At 34.1% G+C, this 16,888-nt stretch overlaps 1 protein-coding gene across 1 annotated transcript in view; it reads right to left on the minus strand.

Annotated features, from left to right (window-relative positions):
* LOC100445627 (THAP domain-containing protein 3-like) overlaps positions 1-16,888 on the minus strand; it is a 58,253-nt gene that overhangs the window by 26,434 nt on the left and 14,931 nt on the right. The window contains 1 exon segment of the mRNA XM_054530614.1: positions 12,639-12,835. The gene's annotated coding sequence lies outside the window, so the exon portion shown is untranslated.

Raw genomic sequence — 16,888 nt, forward strand, 5'->3', positions numbered from 1 at the left:
AAAACAATTGTAAGACAAATGAAACCTGAAAGGATTGAACCATGACAGACCTTTAAAGAAGGAACTTCTAAAGATAAACTTTGAGAATAAAGAAGGAAGTAGTGAGAAGTGAAAATGAAAGTGACAGAGGAGAATGATAAACACATATAAATATCTAGATTGATAAACACATATAAAATCCAATTCTGATCAAAATCTCAATGTAGACTTTTAGGAAACTTAATAGAATGACTCCAAAATTTCTTGAAAGCATAAAATGTCGAGAATATTCAGAACACTTATAAACTACAGTAATTAAGACAGTGATATACTGAAAGATATAGACTAAAGAAATAAAATATAGCACCCACAAAACAATCTATGCATATGTGCAACTTGGAATAAGCCAGAATTGACAGACCAAATCATTGATAAGTCAGAAAAAAATAATTAACTGAAATAGATAAAATTGTATTTGTACCTCATATAAATACAGGAATATCCTTCCATAGCAATACTATTTGCAGTAGTAAAAACCTAGAGTAAACCCAAATAGGAATAGATAACCATGTAGAGGGGAAGAATAAATTTACAAACACACACACTCACAACTATTATAAAGCAGTCAAAGCAAATGGACCAAAACCACATGAGTATGTGATTCCTGTGAAAGGCACATTATATGAATAAATGTTAACATTAACAGAAGTTAAAAAAAAATCCAAAAGAATACACGAAGTATAATTTTTATATAAATTAATATAATTATAATTTTAAAATATACTCCATAGTAATACAAATATGTGCAATAAAACTACGGTATAAAGAAAGAAAGGAGTTAATAGACTTAAGATTCAGGATGGTAATTACTTCAGATGAACTAGAAATAATCTGCATCTAATTATAGGGCACTTTGACCATGCTTTTGCCCTATCTCATTAGTGGATGTAGCATGTTTTATTTGACTAGTTTCTTTTGAATCCCTTGGCCAATTTGTTACTTAATATTCTGCTCGTTAGGCAAAATGAAAATCGTTTTATTTACCAGGAGTGTTAAGTTCACTTGTACTTACAGATATAATTGATAAAATTGTCCTCTCTTCTGTGTTAATCATTTTATATAATCTTTCATTATGTAGTTTATTTATTTACTTTATTTTTATATTTAGGAAGGTTTTTATTTTTATTCAAAAATTTACTTTCATATACATAATTATATGAAGCCAAAGTTTTTCTCTTTTTATTTCTCATTATCTATTGATACCCTATTATGAACAATAAGGAAATTAGCTATTCACCAATTCTTTACCCTCTCCTTCCTTTCCCATGCCATATTATGTTGTTAAAAATTTCCTGTTAATTAAAATCATAAGGAATTAAAACATTTATTCTACTTTGCATATGATCCTCCCACACCTTCTTCTTATTTTTAATGGTTATATTCTTTTTACCTTATTAGGGTATATAGCCATGTCATACTTTCCTTTTTAACCATTATTATAACCACTCCTCTTTTTTTTGTAATCATTATTTGGTATTGGTTCTGAAAGAAAATGTATTTTTATGTTTATCACCAGTATTTATGTTGATGTCTATTCTGGCATTTGGCTCTCTAATCTTATTCTTTAATAGATTTTTCAGAAAGTGCTTATAAAAATATTTCCCAAGGAAATGACTGTGGGAATACCCTTGCCTGAGTCATTGTATATTTATCACAGTGTACACATCTTTATATTTGAAAAGTAAGTTGGCTGAATATAAAATTGTTGGCTTACATTTTTCTCTCCTAGAGTACTGAATGTGCTATTCCATTGTCTTCTGGCATAAGATTATTGTTATCAAAAAGTCTAATAATAATCTAATTTCCCTCACTTACAAGGGACTTTTCTTAGAAGCCTCCAAAATATTTTTCTTTTCTTATAATCTAGTAGTTTTATCAGAATGTCTGTGTTTATTATTCCATTTAAATTATCCTAAATTTGTAGTATGCTGTTTCAATATTTCATTCAAGACCTATTTTTATAAAAAAATTAGTTTACATTTAAAACTTGAACATTTTTAAGAATTTATTTTAATGTACCTTTATTTTAAATGTATTTTTAAAATTGAAATTAAAAATTTTAATAATTTTTCTATGATACTGATTTTTATTTCTTTGAGTACTCCAAACAGCTAATTTTCCATTTCTAATTGTAAATGAGTTTAAATCAATCCAGGAAGTAATATTACATGTGAGATGAATAAAATAGTAAGGCATTGTGCCTACCTAATTAACTTTTCAGCCTTCTACAGAAACTTTTGCAGAACTCCCTAATCAGTTGCTCACCTTCCCATCTAGTGCCTTCTTTTGTATTATTGTTCTACGTTATTTAATTTCTAATGACTTTGGTTCTGTTGACTATTTGTTTCTCAAGGCTCTGTTTTTATTTAGATTATCCAAGTGTTCTCTCCTGATTCATCTTCTATATTTCTCAATTGTTCTTTTTACTCTTTCTCTAGCTGTTAAGTGACTGACTCCCTAGAGTTCGGTCTCATTTACTTTTCTTTTTTGTTGCATATATCACATTGACATAGTATCTTATCTGCTCCTAATTTTTTAGCTATGTTCTGTCTGTTGAAGATTTTCTAATTTATTTCATGCTCCAATATGTATTCTCAACTGCTTATTAAGTATTGTTATTCTAATAACACCCCCAACATAATATATTCTTAATATATTTGATTACATTCCTCAAATTACAAATCTCCTTTTTAAATTTTATTTGCATCAAAGATAATTTTGCATTTATCTAAAAAATAATATTTGGCTCCGCTTTTTCCCTTCAATTCATATCCAATTAGTCCTTGATTACTTCAAAAATACTTCCTGAATATATTTATTAAAATCTGCACTACCACTACCTTTAATTGAGACTTTCCAAATTGCCTACTTCATAACTGGTCTCCCTGCTTCACATGTGTACTCTTTCAAATGACATATTCTCCACAAAATCATAATATAAAAGGTGTAACTCAGCGTAGCATTCTCCAGCTTTCAAACACCTGGTGGCTACCTATTGCATATAACAATTATTATCAATTTATTTTAAAATCGTTTTTAACAATGCCTCTATATAATTTGCTCTGCAATGATGTCTCCAGATAAAGAAAGAGTTTCTCTGGCCTAAGAAGGGATGAGCTTGTTAGAGGGTGGAGGGCTCAGAGTTGTGCCCACTGAATCTTCCTATGCCCTACCTCCTGGGGCACCACTGAAAAATATTAAGAATTCAAGATAGAGGGTCTGAAAACTCTTGGCCAAAAGCCTCAGACTTTTTAGTATGTTATTGAAGACTCTGTTCAAACTAATTCTCCTTATCCACTCTGGTTTTAACATCCCCACATCACTGATCCTAAACGTTTGAAATCCCAATCTACTCACATTTTACCAAATACATTGTGTATTTTCCTGAATATTTTATTGTGCTTATTCTTCTGCTTTTCTCCCTTTCTATGCTTAATAACTTGTATTCATCTTTTAAAGATCAGTTTAAATATCCCCTCTTCTTTGAAGTCTTCCCACAAAACAACTTAAATTTTCCTTCTATGTACTATTATCTGAGAGTACTTTGCAGAAACATTTCCCACATCACTGATCATCTTGTATTATCATGTGTACATCGGTTTAGCAGAATATGAAATCAAGTATAGAGTCTATGTCAGATTGGGCCGGGCACGGTTGCTCACGCCTGTAATCCCAGCACTTTGGGAGGCCGAGATGGGTGGATCACGAGGTCAGGAGATCGAGACCATCCTGGCTAACAAGGTGAAACCCCGTCTCCACTAAAAATACAAAAAAAAAAAAAAAAAAAAAAAAAAAAAAGTGCCAGGCGTGGTGGTGCGCGCCTGTAGTCCCAGTTGCTCAGGAGGCTGAGGCAGGCGAATGGTGTGAACCTGGCAGGCAGAGCTTGCACTGAGCGGAGATCGCGCCACTGCACTCCAGCCTGGGCGACATCGCAAGACTCTGTCTCAAAAAAAAAAAAAAAAAAAAGAGTCTATGTCAGGCTGAATATTACCTAGATATTTGCAATGTGTCACACAGCCTGCAAAATTTAGCTGTTTAATGTAAGAACCGACAATGAGGTATAGAATAAAATAAAAATTAAGTATTCATGATCTATTTACTTTACATTTTGTTGCTTTTTCACTCTATTTTACACACTCTCCTATGCAGCCACAGTGGTCATCTTGTCACATGCCTGGAGGTTTCTTTCATGTTCATTTTGTGGCATATTGTGTTTTCTAATGATGACTACAATGTCTTTCATCTCATATATTATTCTAGAACCAACAAACTACAGCTTACAGACTAAATCCACCAAGATTTGAATTGCCTGTTTGCTTTTTTTTTTACTACCCACAACCAAGATTTTTGTTTTCTATTGAAAAATAATATGTGAAAGGGATTGTATGTGGCCTGCAAAGTCTAAAATACGTACTCTTTGATCTTTTGCAGAGAGTTTGCCAGCTTCTGTTCTAGAAACTTGAGACTCCCTTCAAGGGTGGAGTCTAATTCCTTTCCCTTAAATCTGGTAACTTTATTACCTCCTTGTAACCATACAATGTGACTGATGTGACACTGCCTAATCCCCAAGGCTAAGTAAGAAAAGGCTATGAGATGCTCCCCTTACTCACTGAAGCACCGCCCTGAGGCTGCCACATTAGGAGGAAAATAAAATATGAGAAAATAGCTACCACAAGGTAGTGCTTTTTTTGGATTGTGTATTTAACAATGCAGTTAGGCATCAATTATCCATCTGTGCCTTGTCAATTAAAATATTACCTATTTGTTATTTTAAACATTCCTGTTAAAATTTGATAGCTATAATGTTGAATGAAGAAAGCCACATGGAAAACAAAAAAAATGCTATATGATTCCATTTCTATAAAGTTCAAGAACAGGCAAAAATAATTTCTGTTGTAGGTCAGGTTAGTGATTACCCTGGGAAAAGGTGGTAATTCAAAGGATGAGTTACAACCCTATGAGAGGAACATCTGGGTGGCTAGTAATGTTCTCTTTCTTGATCTGAGTAAAGGTTACATGGGTGTGCACTTGTGGAAATTCATTGAGCCGTCTACATGTGACCTGTAAACTGTGTGATGTTATACTTCAATTTTGAAAGTGTCTATTTTTAAGCATCAATTACCTATTATTATATAAAATGAAATATGCTTCTGTATCAAAATGTAAAGAAATTAAAGCATACAAAAAGATTAGGAAGAAAAAGGATATAAAAGATCATATAACAAACAATGAATTTTATATAAATGAATATTTTGATATCTCAAGATGCTAACCATTATTACAAAGTCATAGAGTAATTTAGGAGTAGACTTAGGTTGTTGTATTACCCATAGTATATGTTGGTTCTGAACATACTTATAATTAATATTTATGCTTCCAGTTCTTGCAGAAACAGCCTGGGCTTTTGGTTTTTTTCTTTTTTAACTTTTATTTTAAGTTCAGTGGTACACATGCAGGTTTGTTACATAGGTAAAAGTGTGTTATGGGGGTTTGTTGTACAGACCATCTCATCACTCAGGTATTAAGCCTAGTACCCATTAGTTATTTTTCCTAATCTTCTCCCTCCTCCCACTCTCAAACGTCCAATAGACCCCAGTAACTGTTGTTCCCCTCTGTGTGTCCATGTGTTCTCATCATTTAGCTCCTACTCATAAGTGAGAACATGCGGTTTTTGGTTTTCTGTTCTTGTGCTGTTTGCTAAGGATAATGGCCAATTTTTTTTTTTTTTTTTTTTTTTTTTTTTAATTCACTGCTGACAAGCAAGTTTACAACAGCTTTGACCTCAGAAAATCCTTTTGATTTTACGGGAGACCTTGTAAGTACCAATAGTTAAGAGATCCTCTAACTCTGCTGAAAAGTCACCATCTACTGGTTATTTCCCATTAAAGAGGTGTGAAAGCTGAGATATCAGCCTGTTTTCTCTCTGCAGGCATCAAGCCTTCATTAGGTATTTTTCCTGGCACATAAGCCAGGACTTCATCAAACTACATCCCACTGGGTGCAAAGAACGTTCTTAAGTTTCCAGAGCGAACTATCTTTTCCAATGACTCCTCTGTCCTTTTTCTCATTTCTGGGTCACTTTCAACGTATTCTTTACAATACATGGTGAATAATCAGCCAGCTTCTCTGACAACCATGCACCATTAATCAGAATGGCTCCAGCATGCTTCTGCTTTGTAGTTGTCTGCTGTCTCCTCACTATGCCTTTTGACTAGGTACCATTACCTCTTATCAATAAGCCATTTAACGTGCTATTTTTTATATTAGAACTTGGCAATTTAAGTTTGCTACCTTATTGATTTTGATTTTTTTGTTTGACTAAAAGAAGTAACATTCCCATTGAAAAAAAAATTGGAAATACAGAAAAATTGTATAATAATATTGAAATCATAATAACTAGCATTTATCTAGAGATTACTCTGACATATTTTACTAATTCATTTACACATATTAATACCTATATACTCATATCTTACCTAATCTCACAATAACCCACCAAGGCACACAAAGATACTGTTAAAAATGAAGAATCTGAGGCAGAGAAGTTAAACTGCTCCCCTCAAAATCACATGGCTAGTGAGTGGCTGAACAGCAAATTGAATCTAGATCTTCTGAATACAAAGCCCTAAATCTCTCTTCAGTCTGCTGTCCAAAAATAACCATTGTTGATGCTGCACTATTTTTTTCTCATATAATGAACACATATAGCTCTAAAAATTTTCTTCTATATAATCAGTATTATTATATAGACAACACTTCCAACCCTGCTATTATCACTCAACATTATATTATAACCATTTTATTATCCCATTAAAATTAAAAATCTCTGCAATCTGAATTTCCTGGGCTATACATTTAAACAATTTTTATAAATCTCAATATTTAAAAATGATTTACTTGTCATATATGTTACATAAGGATTTCAGGTGAATTGTGGCTGTGTTGGGCTTTGCTTTGGTTGACCTAGATTTGGCTTTATATATATTCTCAATCCAGAATCTAGGCTGAAGCAGGTGCTTCTATCTCAGAAAAGTGCTGATGAGGGAGTGCTAGAGCAAGAGGACCCCAGTAAAGCCATTTCAGTTACAATTAAACCTTCGGATCAGATTTGTCAAAAGTCCCAAGTATTCATAATGAATTGGCAAATGTATGCCACATGGCCAATCCCAAATTCAGTGGTACCAGGAAGCATGACAAGTATGAAGAGGAAATGTATAATTTTAAATGAATAATACAATCTAACATAATATTAACTTCCATACTTCAGGCAAAATATGTACTTATTCCATCCCCCAAGCCACTTAATGCCTCATCTAAAAGTTTGAAAAGGCTTAAAAACCAAGACTTTTAATCCAAATTAGATGCTGTTAGGGTTTTTCTTGAATCAAACAACTTCTAATTAAAAAGAAAAGCTATCTGATCCCCTATATGTCCAAAGTACAGTGAGGAAACAGGGACAAGATAATTACAATGAATATTCACATAGAAGCAAGGAAAATAAATAAATATTTACAGTAATCACCAGTTTTTTGAAATTCTGAAATCACATTGGACAAATGTGAGATTGCCCCTAACCTTGTATAGGTAATGCTTCCTGATCAGGCTCCAGTTCTGTTCCCTAGAATTGACTATTCTATTCTTTGTTCTCCAGGGAACTTGGCTTTTTCTTTGAGGATATTCTCTTTGGTCATAGCTTCAAAAGGCATGGAGGATGTGCCTACCTTATTACTGAATAAATTTCTCAGTCTTTTTCTACCCATAGAGGGCTGAAAGACTAAGGGACATTTTATGTCAAAAATATTTGGTCATTTTCATCAAGATACACAGCACTTTTGACAATGCAATGCTCAAAAATTTTGCTAGCATTTATTTCTTTGATTCCAGTCAGCTTTATGTGCCAATAGCCACATTTGCAATTCTTTCTGAGACAGGAGCTCTGTCACACTCTTTTTAGACTTAATTATAAATTATTTCTGTTTATCAGATGCTATAGACTAAATTGTGCCCCATTCCCAAACATTTCTATGTTGAAACTCCAATGTGATGGTATTTGGAGTCCTGGCTTCTGAAGCTGATTAGGCTTAGATGAGGCCATGAGGGTAGGGTTCTCATGATGAGATCAGTATTTTTAAGAAAAGAAACCCTCTTCTCTTAAGGTCACTCTCTTTGTTATGTGAGGAAACAGTGAGAAGGTGGTCATCTGTAAGCAAGCAAGAACCTCACCAGAACCTGGCTGTGATGGCACCTAATCTTGGACTTCCAGCTTCCAAAACTGTGAGAAATAATCTGTTTTTAAACCACCCAGTTCAGTATTTTGTTATGGCAGCCTGAGCTGACTAATACATCAAGCTTCCACAAAACCACAAAGGTGTACTCCCAACTGTAAGAAATTTTGTCCAAAGGAAATTATTTTTCAGGGTTACTTAATACAATCAGACTTAAGAAAAGTTTTGACACTTGTGCTTTTTATTTAGTCTTTGTCTCCAGGTTATGTGCCCGTGGGCAAACCTTGATTTGGATTGTATCTTTAGCTTTGACCTTGATTTGAGAATCTTTTACCAACTGGAGATGAAGGATAAATGTATTTATCAGCCCTGAAAAATCTCTAAATATGTTCCCTTCTTTCCCTACTTGAAAACTAACCATTTTTTTTCCTGAGCTTATTTCTTACTTGATTTACCTTTTCAAGTAGAATAATGGCCAACTCAAACTGCCAACATTTTGCTCCAAAACTTTTCCTCTAAACCTCAAAGTTTATTAAGTACATCTTCTCCCTTGTAAGTGATCATTTTACCAAGTATTTCACTACAGCATCCTGTGGTCTCTCTTTTTCCAGCATACTATTTTAGTGTCCTCACTGCCTTCTTCCAGTCTGTAGCAAATGCCACATACATTGGTGTTTTGTTTTAGCAGCACCCCATTGCTTGGATACCAAATTCTATATTCAGGTTTCTCTAGGTTAAACTTGAAGAGGGGTACTAAAAATATTTGTAGTTTAAAACAACAAGTAATTATTTCTTATTAACGCTGAATGAGGGTTAGTGGGAGACTCAGGCTCATCTCGGCTCTGCTGGATGAAGGAGAAAGGGGAACAGTTGCTTCAAGTTGTACCTGAAATGAGCCACTTTCCTAGATTTGTACTGTGTGAACTAATACATCCTCTCATAGCTTAAGCTAGTTTGGGCTATCTTTTCTGTCACATGTTCCTAAAAGAACCTATCTGCTTTGTTAAGGAATTTGACCTTTATCCTAAGAGCATAGCAGACATTGAAAGCTTTTTCTTTAGAGAGATAACATATAAACTGCATTTTGAAAAAGTCATTCTGCCAGCAGGATAGAGAAAGAATGAGGGAGAGCCAAAGTTGCTAGGCCAATGGCAGAATCCAAATCGTAGAAATTTTAGCTTTGAATAGAGTGGCGGCACTTGGGAAGGAGACATGCTCAGATTTAAGATACTTAGCAGTTAAATGAGACGAGAATTGGTGTAAATTGGATATATGGGTGAGGAAGAAAGATTCAAAGGAACACAGGACTTGTGTCTTTTTGTAACAGGATTTATAGTAGGATCAGTTAATAAGATCGAAAACATTGAAACAGGAGCTATTTTTTTGTTAGAAGATAATGAGTTAGTTTTTAAACATGTTAAATAGCATGTGCCCTTGAAACATGAAAGTGGAAGTATTGAGTATACAGTTGAATACTTGAAACTTTAAAAAAGAAGTTGGAAATATAAATCTGTGAGACTTTACCTAAGTTCGTACATAAATAAATTCTCAAAGGCACTTAACCTGCTCTGTGAGCATTTTAGAATCTCTCTTTTGATAATAAAAAAATTAGAGTTGGCAGTTACATCATAAGTTTAAAACTTCTCTCTCCTCAACAAGTCTGTATACTCCTAGAGGACAGGAAATTTACTTCTAGCATCTAACATCATGCTTGCACTTCGTGAGAATTTAGTAAGATTTATTTCATGAGTATGTTAACCAAAAATAAAATTCTAAGCCCCTCACCCATCTGAATGGACCCCTCCTGTGGTCCAAGGACATTCCAAAGTTATTAACCTGGAAAACCAGTTCAAGCCATAATGGGAAGGGGGAGTCAGACGTGCCTCATTACACCCACTTTCCTTTTGAAATTTGAGCACAACTGACCAGCATTAACATCAACACAAAGACGTTCAGGCTGATAGAACAGATTATTTTTGTCTGATAATAAGTATTTAGATGATAACTCTTTTAACCAATTGCCAATTAGAAAATCTTTGAAATGCCTATGACCTGGAAGTCCCTGCTTCGAGTTGTCCTGCCTTTCCAGATGGAACCAATGTACATCTTACATGTATTGATTGAAGTCTTATGTCTCCCTAAAATGTGTAAAACCAAGCTGTAGACTGGCCACCTTGGGCACATGTTCTTATGATCTCCTGGGGCTGTGTAATAAGCCATTGGTTACACATATTTGGCTCAGAATAAATCTCCTCAAATGTTTTACAGAGTTTGACTCTTTTTGTCAACAAGTATATGAGTATTGAACAGTATCATCTAACCAGGATTTCAGCTTGAGTATTTTTTATTTTCCTGTGATTTTAAATGTGGCTTTTAAAGTTTCTTCATTCCAACTCTCACTCATGTCTCAATCTATTTTGCTTTGCCTTTTTCTTGTTCATGTAGTCACACGTACCTTCCTAGACACCTAATGAAAGATCAAAAGAATGTTTTTAAATAAATCTTTTCCACATAATTTTTGTTCCATGTGATTATTTTGAAGCTGTGAAACAAAAATAAAATTCTATGTTTACCAACCAACTTAATGGACCCCTCCTTTTGGCCAAAGGCATTCTAAAGTAAACTTGAAACACTAGTGCAGGCCATGATGGGAATAGGTGGTCAGACAGGACTCATTATACCTTTCTCCCATTGAAATTCAGACACAGCTGATCAGTATTAATGTTAAAACCGAGATCTTAAACCTGATAGAACAGATTCTAAGTCTGATAAGAAACATTTACAATCTATTCTCTCTGAAGCCTGCTACATGAGGGCTTCATCTGCGTAATGAGAACCTTAGTCTCAACAACCTCTTATCATAACCCAGAAACTCACTTCTGTTGATTCCATCTCTTTAAATAAACTCTTTCAACCAATTGCCAATCAGAAAAATCGTTGACTCCACCTACCCCCACCAACTCCTGGCTTCAAGTTTTCCTGCATTCCCATATCAAACCAAAGTACATCTTACATGTATTGATTGGTGTCTTATCTCTCCCTCAAATGTATGAAACCAAACTGTAACTTGACCACCTGAGGCACATGTTGTCAGAACCTCCTGAGGATGTTTTGCAGGCATGTTCTTAACCAATTGATTGAGACTTGTCTCAGAAAATTTTTGGTTTACAAAGCAAAGTAAGAGTTTAGAAGTGGGAGATGGAGAAGAGTCTACTTGTCTACCTGATTTATAAATACCATTTCTCTTAACTACATATTTTATACCTCAACTTACAGTTCAGACTTTTGGCCAAAAAAAAACAAGTATTAGGGGTGGATTACGTATTTGCAAAACTTAATCAGTTTTATGGGGAGTTATATTTCAATTTTCATAAATACTTGAACTGGAGGAATGTTAAGATGTGTCATCACTTATCCACTTTACATTTTTCACAAATAGAGAGTCTGTTCCATTTATATAGCAGAAGCATCTGCTAGATGACTAACAAAAAAGCAGATTAACTCAAAGAGTAGCAGCAACTACTTTGCTTACCATTTGTTGCCACAGCTGCAATGTGAACTGATACATCCATGGACTTTACCTCACAGATAGAACAGCAAAGTCCAAAAGAAGCTAGCCAACCAAATAAGAGTTACCTTAAACTAGCCTCACTGCAGGTCCCTTTCTGCATATCTTCCCACAGCAGAATGGCCCTTTACTGCCAAAACCAATGTGATCATTTGTCACGCAAATGCTACATTTCTGGACGCCAAAGAATGAAAAGACAATGACACCTGGAACCACAATATACTCACCAAAGGCTCATTATAAAATGAGATCATGTTGGAAAATATGCAGGTGTTCATATCCAACAGCTTTATCCAAAGAAATAAAATGATTGGGCATTAAGCCATAGGTGCTTGTTTTGTTTTAGCTCTTTCTTCCTTTTTTTTTTTTTTTAAACTACCTAGTGGCATATCAGATACAGATAGGCTGTGTTTTCAGGGTTTCATTGCCATATAAATCCTTTTTTGTGGAACTAGAAATTGCAACAGAATAGATTTCTGACCACACTAATATTTAGAAGGATGGCACTTACAAATGACTAATTTATTCACTACCATGCTGTTAAAATAAATCCTCATATGGTCAACTCAGCTGCATTGATCTCCCTACTACTTCAAGAGATTTGGAAAATTCAATCCAACCTTAAATAAATGAGCTTATTCTCTGTTAATAGCAGTCCTTCATTTCTCACCCTTCTGTAGGGTATAAGTCTACTTTAAACAAGGTATGCATATTATGCCAGTTCCTTCAAATATCTGCTGACTTCAGCCTGCTGCCAACTCCCCAGTAATTCTTCAAGCCATGCTTATACTCAACATTACACTTACCAAATGAAATGATCTGATGGTCACTGAATACCCAGCCAGGCCCAAAGGAAGTTTCTCTGTTTTCTCCTCTGATGCACAGTTTCCAGGGGCACGGGTGTTCATTCACTTGGGCCTGTCAGTCCAGCTGTTCAACAAGGCCAGTATCTTTCTTTGAGGGGTCTCTCTGACCCTTTGAACTGCCAAAGCTTCATATAGGTCTATGTCATCCCAGATCAAGGCAAGAAGAGAAAAAAGGATGCGGTCAGGGAGAATAGGTCTCTCTTTGGTACTGTACTCTTTTAAAGGATCCCTCACCTCCGCAATGCATTTTAGAGCTAAATAAGACTTTTCTTTCAGTTCTCTTTATCCCCGGGACCTAGATATAGATCCAGGATAGCTAGTATGGACTCTGATAGCATCCAACACTCTCAAGATTCTTGCCTGTGGTTTTTTATTTTATTATAAGGCTAACATCATCATCCCTGGCTCCTTCTTCCTTAAGACAAGTTCCTTAGTGAGATGCTCCTGAATGCCCTGCTATAAGTTTTCTAGTTCTATCTAAAATCTGACATCAATTTATAAATTCAATAAATATTTATTGAATCCCTATCATTTTCTAGACATTTCAAATAAGTCTTTGAATACTTATAATAATTTATGTATGGATTTTTGTATGATAAAATGTATTGTCTTATGTGGCTGTTAGAAGCCTGAAAAAGAATTTGCTTAATTACCTTTTAGCAAAAAACCTAGACGTAACAATGAAATAACAAATTAACTCCCAATATTGTGTTTTAGCTCACCTGTAATTTGTGTGTGTGGCATGGGATGTTGAAATTTTCTGAGTGTAGCTTATGCCAAAACTTCCCTGACTTTCCCACTCCAACCAGATTTCCTTTCCCAAGGGAACATAAAAGCACACTGCACACTGACTATTCTTTCTAAACAGATTCTCAACAGCCTCATCAAACCTCCAATATATTCCATGCCATCATCTTTATTGCAGGTGGTGAGTGATGAGTCTCAGCTTGTAAAACTGGCTTCAAAATGTATTTGAATATCATCCATAGGTCATCTGGCATTTCACTGAAGTATATAAGGTTGTTTTGCAATTACTAAATTGGCTTTTGAAGCATCTGCTAAAAATCTGAGGCGAACGTGAAAATGTGTGTTACATGCTATCACAATCTTTTTTTTTTTTTTTTTTTTTTTGCCCTCCTCCACTTTATTAATATAACACAGTTGAGGCAGTTGTCCAGGAGAGCTAAGCTAATGTGGGGTAAATTTGGGCCTTATTTCTGTAGTACAAGCACTTAGGATCCACTGAAGAAATAGCAGTGATTGACTTAGTTTCTCACTAACTTCTTTCTTACCACTTCTCTGTTACTATTTCACCGAATAATATTTAAGATGCCTTTCCCTCATCAGTCAAATTAAAAAATTTCCACTTCCTGGGTCTTTCTTACCCTTTTTTTGTCAATAATGAAAAACATAGCATAGATGAGGTATGCAGGGGAGAAAGGAGAATAATAAAAGAATATACTGCAATTCATAACATTAAAATATTATGAAAAAAAGGAAGCTTTCAAACTAATCAAACAGTGACTTACTGTTTGCTATTCATCAGCTTTTTCCTATTTTATTTGCTTTTGAATGATTCTCACATCAAATATTCTTTTCCAACTCATCACTATACTGAAAAGATTAATGTAGGTGAAAGCCTGCAAAACTATTTCATCTAGATATAACACGGGTCTTCTGCTCCAGGAGCCTTTACATTTTTAATTAAAAATTGTAAAATATTATCAATTCTACACCTCTCACATTAGTACCTGTCCAAAAAATAAAAAACATACAGTACTGAAACAGTGCATTTTATAGAAATTAGCAGATATACAATAAATTATAAATCTATTTCCTTCTTTAAATAAGGTAGGGCTGTGCAGATCTTTATTAAACTTGACAGAAAGAAAAATAATATAAAAACTATTCTCGTCATTGAAATATTTTCAAAAGTAGAAGATCAGAATGAAAATCTTATGCCAGTGCTCCTTATTTAGTGCACACATTCAGCTAGAGAACTAGACTTCCTTAAAAATATAGCTTATTGCATGAACTCTTCTACAAAGAGAAGAAATATCTAAAGATTTAATGCAGGTGTTTAGGTTGGATAAACTTCCAAGACAGCAAATAGTTATCCTCTGATTATTATGGTTTTAAAAATAAGGTTAAATGCAGACATATTTGTTATTTTTATTTCTTTCCAGAAAGGTATCATTCTCACAGCAATCTAGTTAATGGTAGAGTAGTGGACAAAACAAATTGAGGCAATGTACATCTGTGGAGAAAACCTGGCAGTAAATATCATAAAAACAGCAATTCACTTTTAGATAGCACTTTGTAATTTACCAACCATTTTCCATTTTTAATCTTGCATTCTTAAAGTACATATTGTCATCCTGACTTTACAGCCAAAAAAGAATACAGCTCAAAGAAAGTAAGACTTGCCCAATTTTACATAACCATTTAATGACAGAGCTGGGACTCCAACCCAAATTTTTGTTCCCCCTCAAAGGCTCTTTTTTGCTATACTACACCTACTTTAGGTAGAATCCTAATTACATGATTAGGAAAGGGGATAAATGGAGTTTTTAATTGGCTAACACAAAAGGTATTAAAGACAAATGGGTCCCTGTGAAAACCTCTAAAACATTTGAACTTGTCAAAAAGATTAATGTCAATGGAAATGCAAGAATTTTCTAGCAGATCCTTGTAAGGACATCTAATTCTATAAAGGTCTGAGTTTTCTCTTGGATGCAGTCTTAAAATTTTGTAAGCTATAAAAAACTAATGGTAAAACAAATAATTCTTGTCCATAGAGAAAATATTTCACCCATTGAGATTAAAATCAATTTCCACTTTGTGGATATTGACTAGTTTTGCACCTATTAGCAAATTCATTTTTGTATTTCTATGACCTATATTATGTCTGTTCTTTGGAGTCTCCTTTGAACTACTGTTAACATTTACTGGCCTCTCATTAATTGATGAGTTAAATAAAAATATTCAATACATGTTTATTTTATTATTTGTGAATCATACTTTTACATTTTGGAAAATATTTTAGCATATGAGACTAAATATATATCCCACAAGGAATCACCATAAATACGTAATTATAGTGAGAAATGCCAAATAATACAGATTTGTCAGCAAAGCTTTTACAGAAATAAATTAACTCTGTACAGTGGTATTGGAGTATGATGGCTTAGATATTATTGGAAAATGAGAGAAAAATAAAGAACATAGAAATCAAGGAAATCTGCCACAGTGAACTACATTTAAGAAGACAAATTGAACTATAAATAGAGATAAAGCAAACAGTCTATTTTTGGGTAATATATATTATTCTAGAGTTGTATGATAAACTGAAACCATCTAACTTTAATTATACGTTATCAAATCTAGGCTACAATACAACAGGCAAATGAAATGGGAAATTGCACTTACCATTTGGTGAATTAAATCTTTTTGGCCAAACTAAATATGAATCTAGTCTCCAAAAGATTCTTTCTTCAATTATAATTATTTCAGCTGAATTTCATATTTGTATAAACTGTACACTTATTAAGAGTAAGTTCTTCCAATTCATCTCTGTGTTTACCTCAGCACTAAGCAAAGATGATTGCCCATAAAATCCATTTCATAGCTATTTGATGAATTCAGTGAATACTTGGGTCCAAGCTGTTGCCGCCTCCTAGTGCTCACCTCTCTAGAAATTTCATTCATCGGCAAAGTCAGACAATCCTTTCTAGCACATCGTATCTCTATATAACATTGGTTTCACCCTGTCTTGTGGTGGATAGGTGTTTGTAGTTTGGCTCATCACATTCTCCCTATCCTAGAATCTTATCCCCTGAGGCCAGGACCCCCATGTATGCATCTATTTAACTCCAAAATGCTTGCCATGGTGCCACTAAATATCTGTTGGATGAGTTTATTTAAAAAAAAAAATGGTCCACTTGGCACTTTAGCACTAAAAATGCTTGACGGGACAAAAATATAATTTGAACATAAGCCAAAAAAAAAGTTTTCTCTGGTTTATTTTCATAAGAAATAATCTTCAGTTATTCCAGAATTAGTTTTGAAATTATTTTTAGTATAAAAATTATCTGAGCCACTGCTTAGTAGTCTGTATTAAAGTTACAACAATATGGCAAATTTATAGGAGCTCTAAATAGATATGCAGCTACGTCACACCACGTACAAAC

The sequence above is a fragment of the Pongo abelii genome, chromosome 1, assembly GCF_028885655.2.
Source record: "Pongo abelii isolate AG06213 chromosome 1, NHGRI_mPonAbe1-v2.0_pri, whole genome shotgun sequence".
Lineage (NCBI taxonomy): Eukaryota > Metazoa > Chordata > Mammalia > Primates > Hominidae > Pongo > Pongo abelii.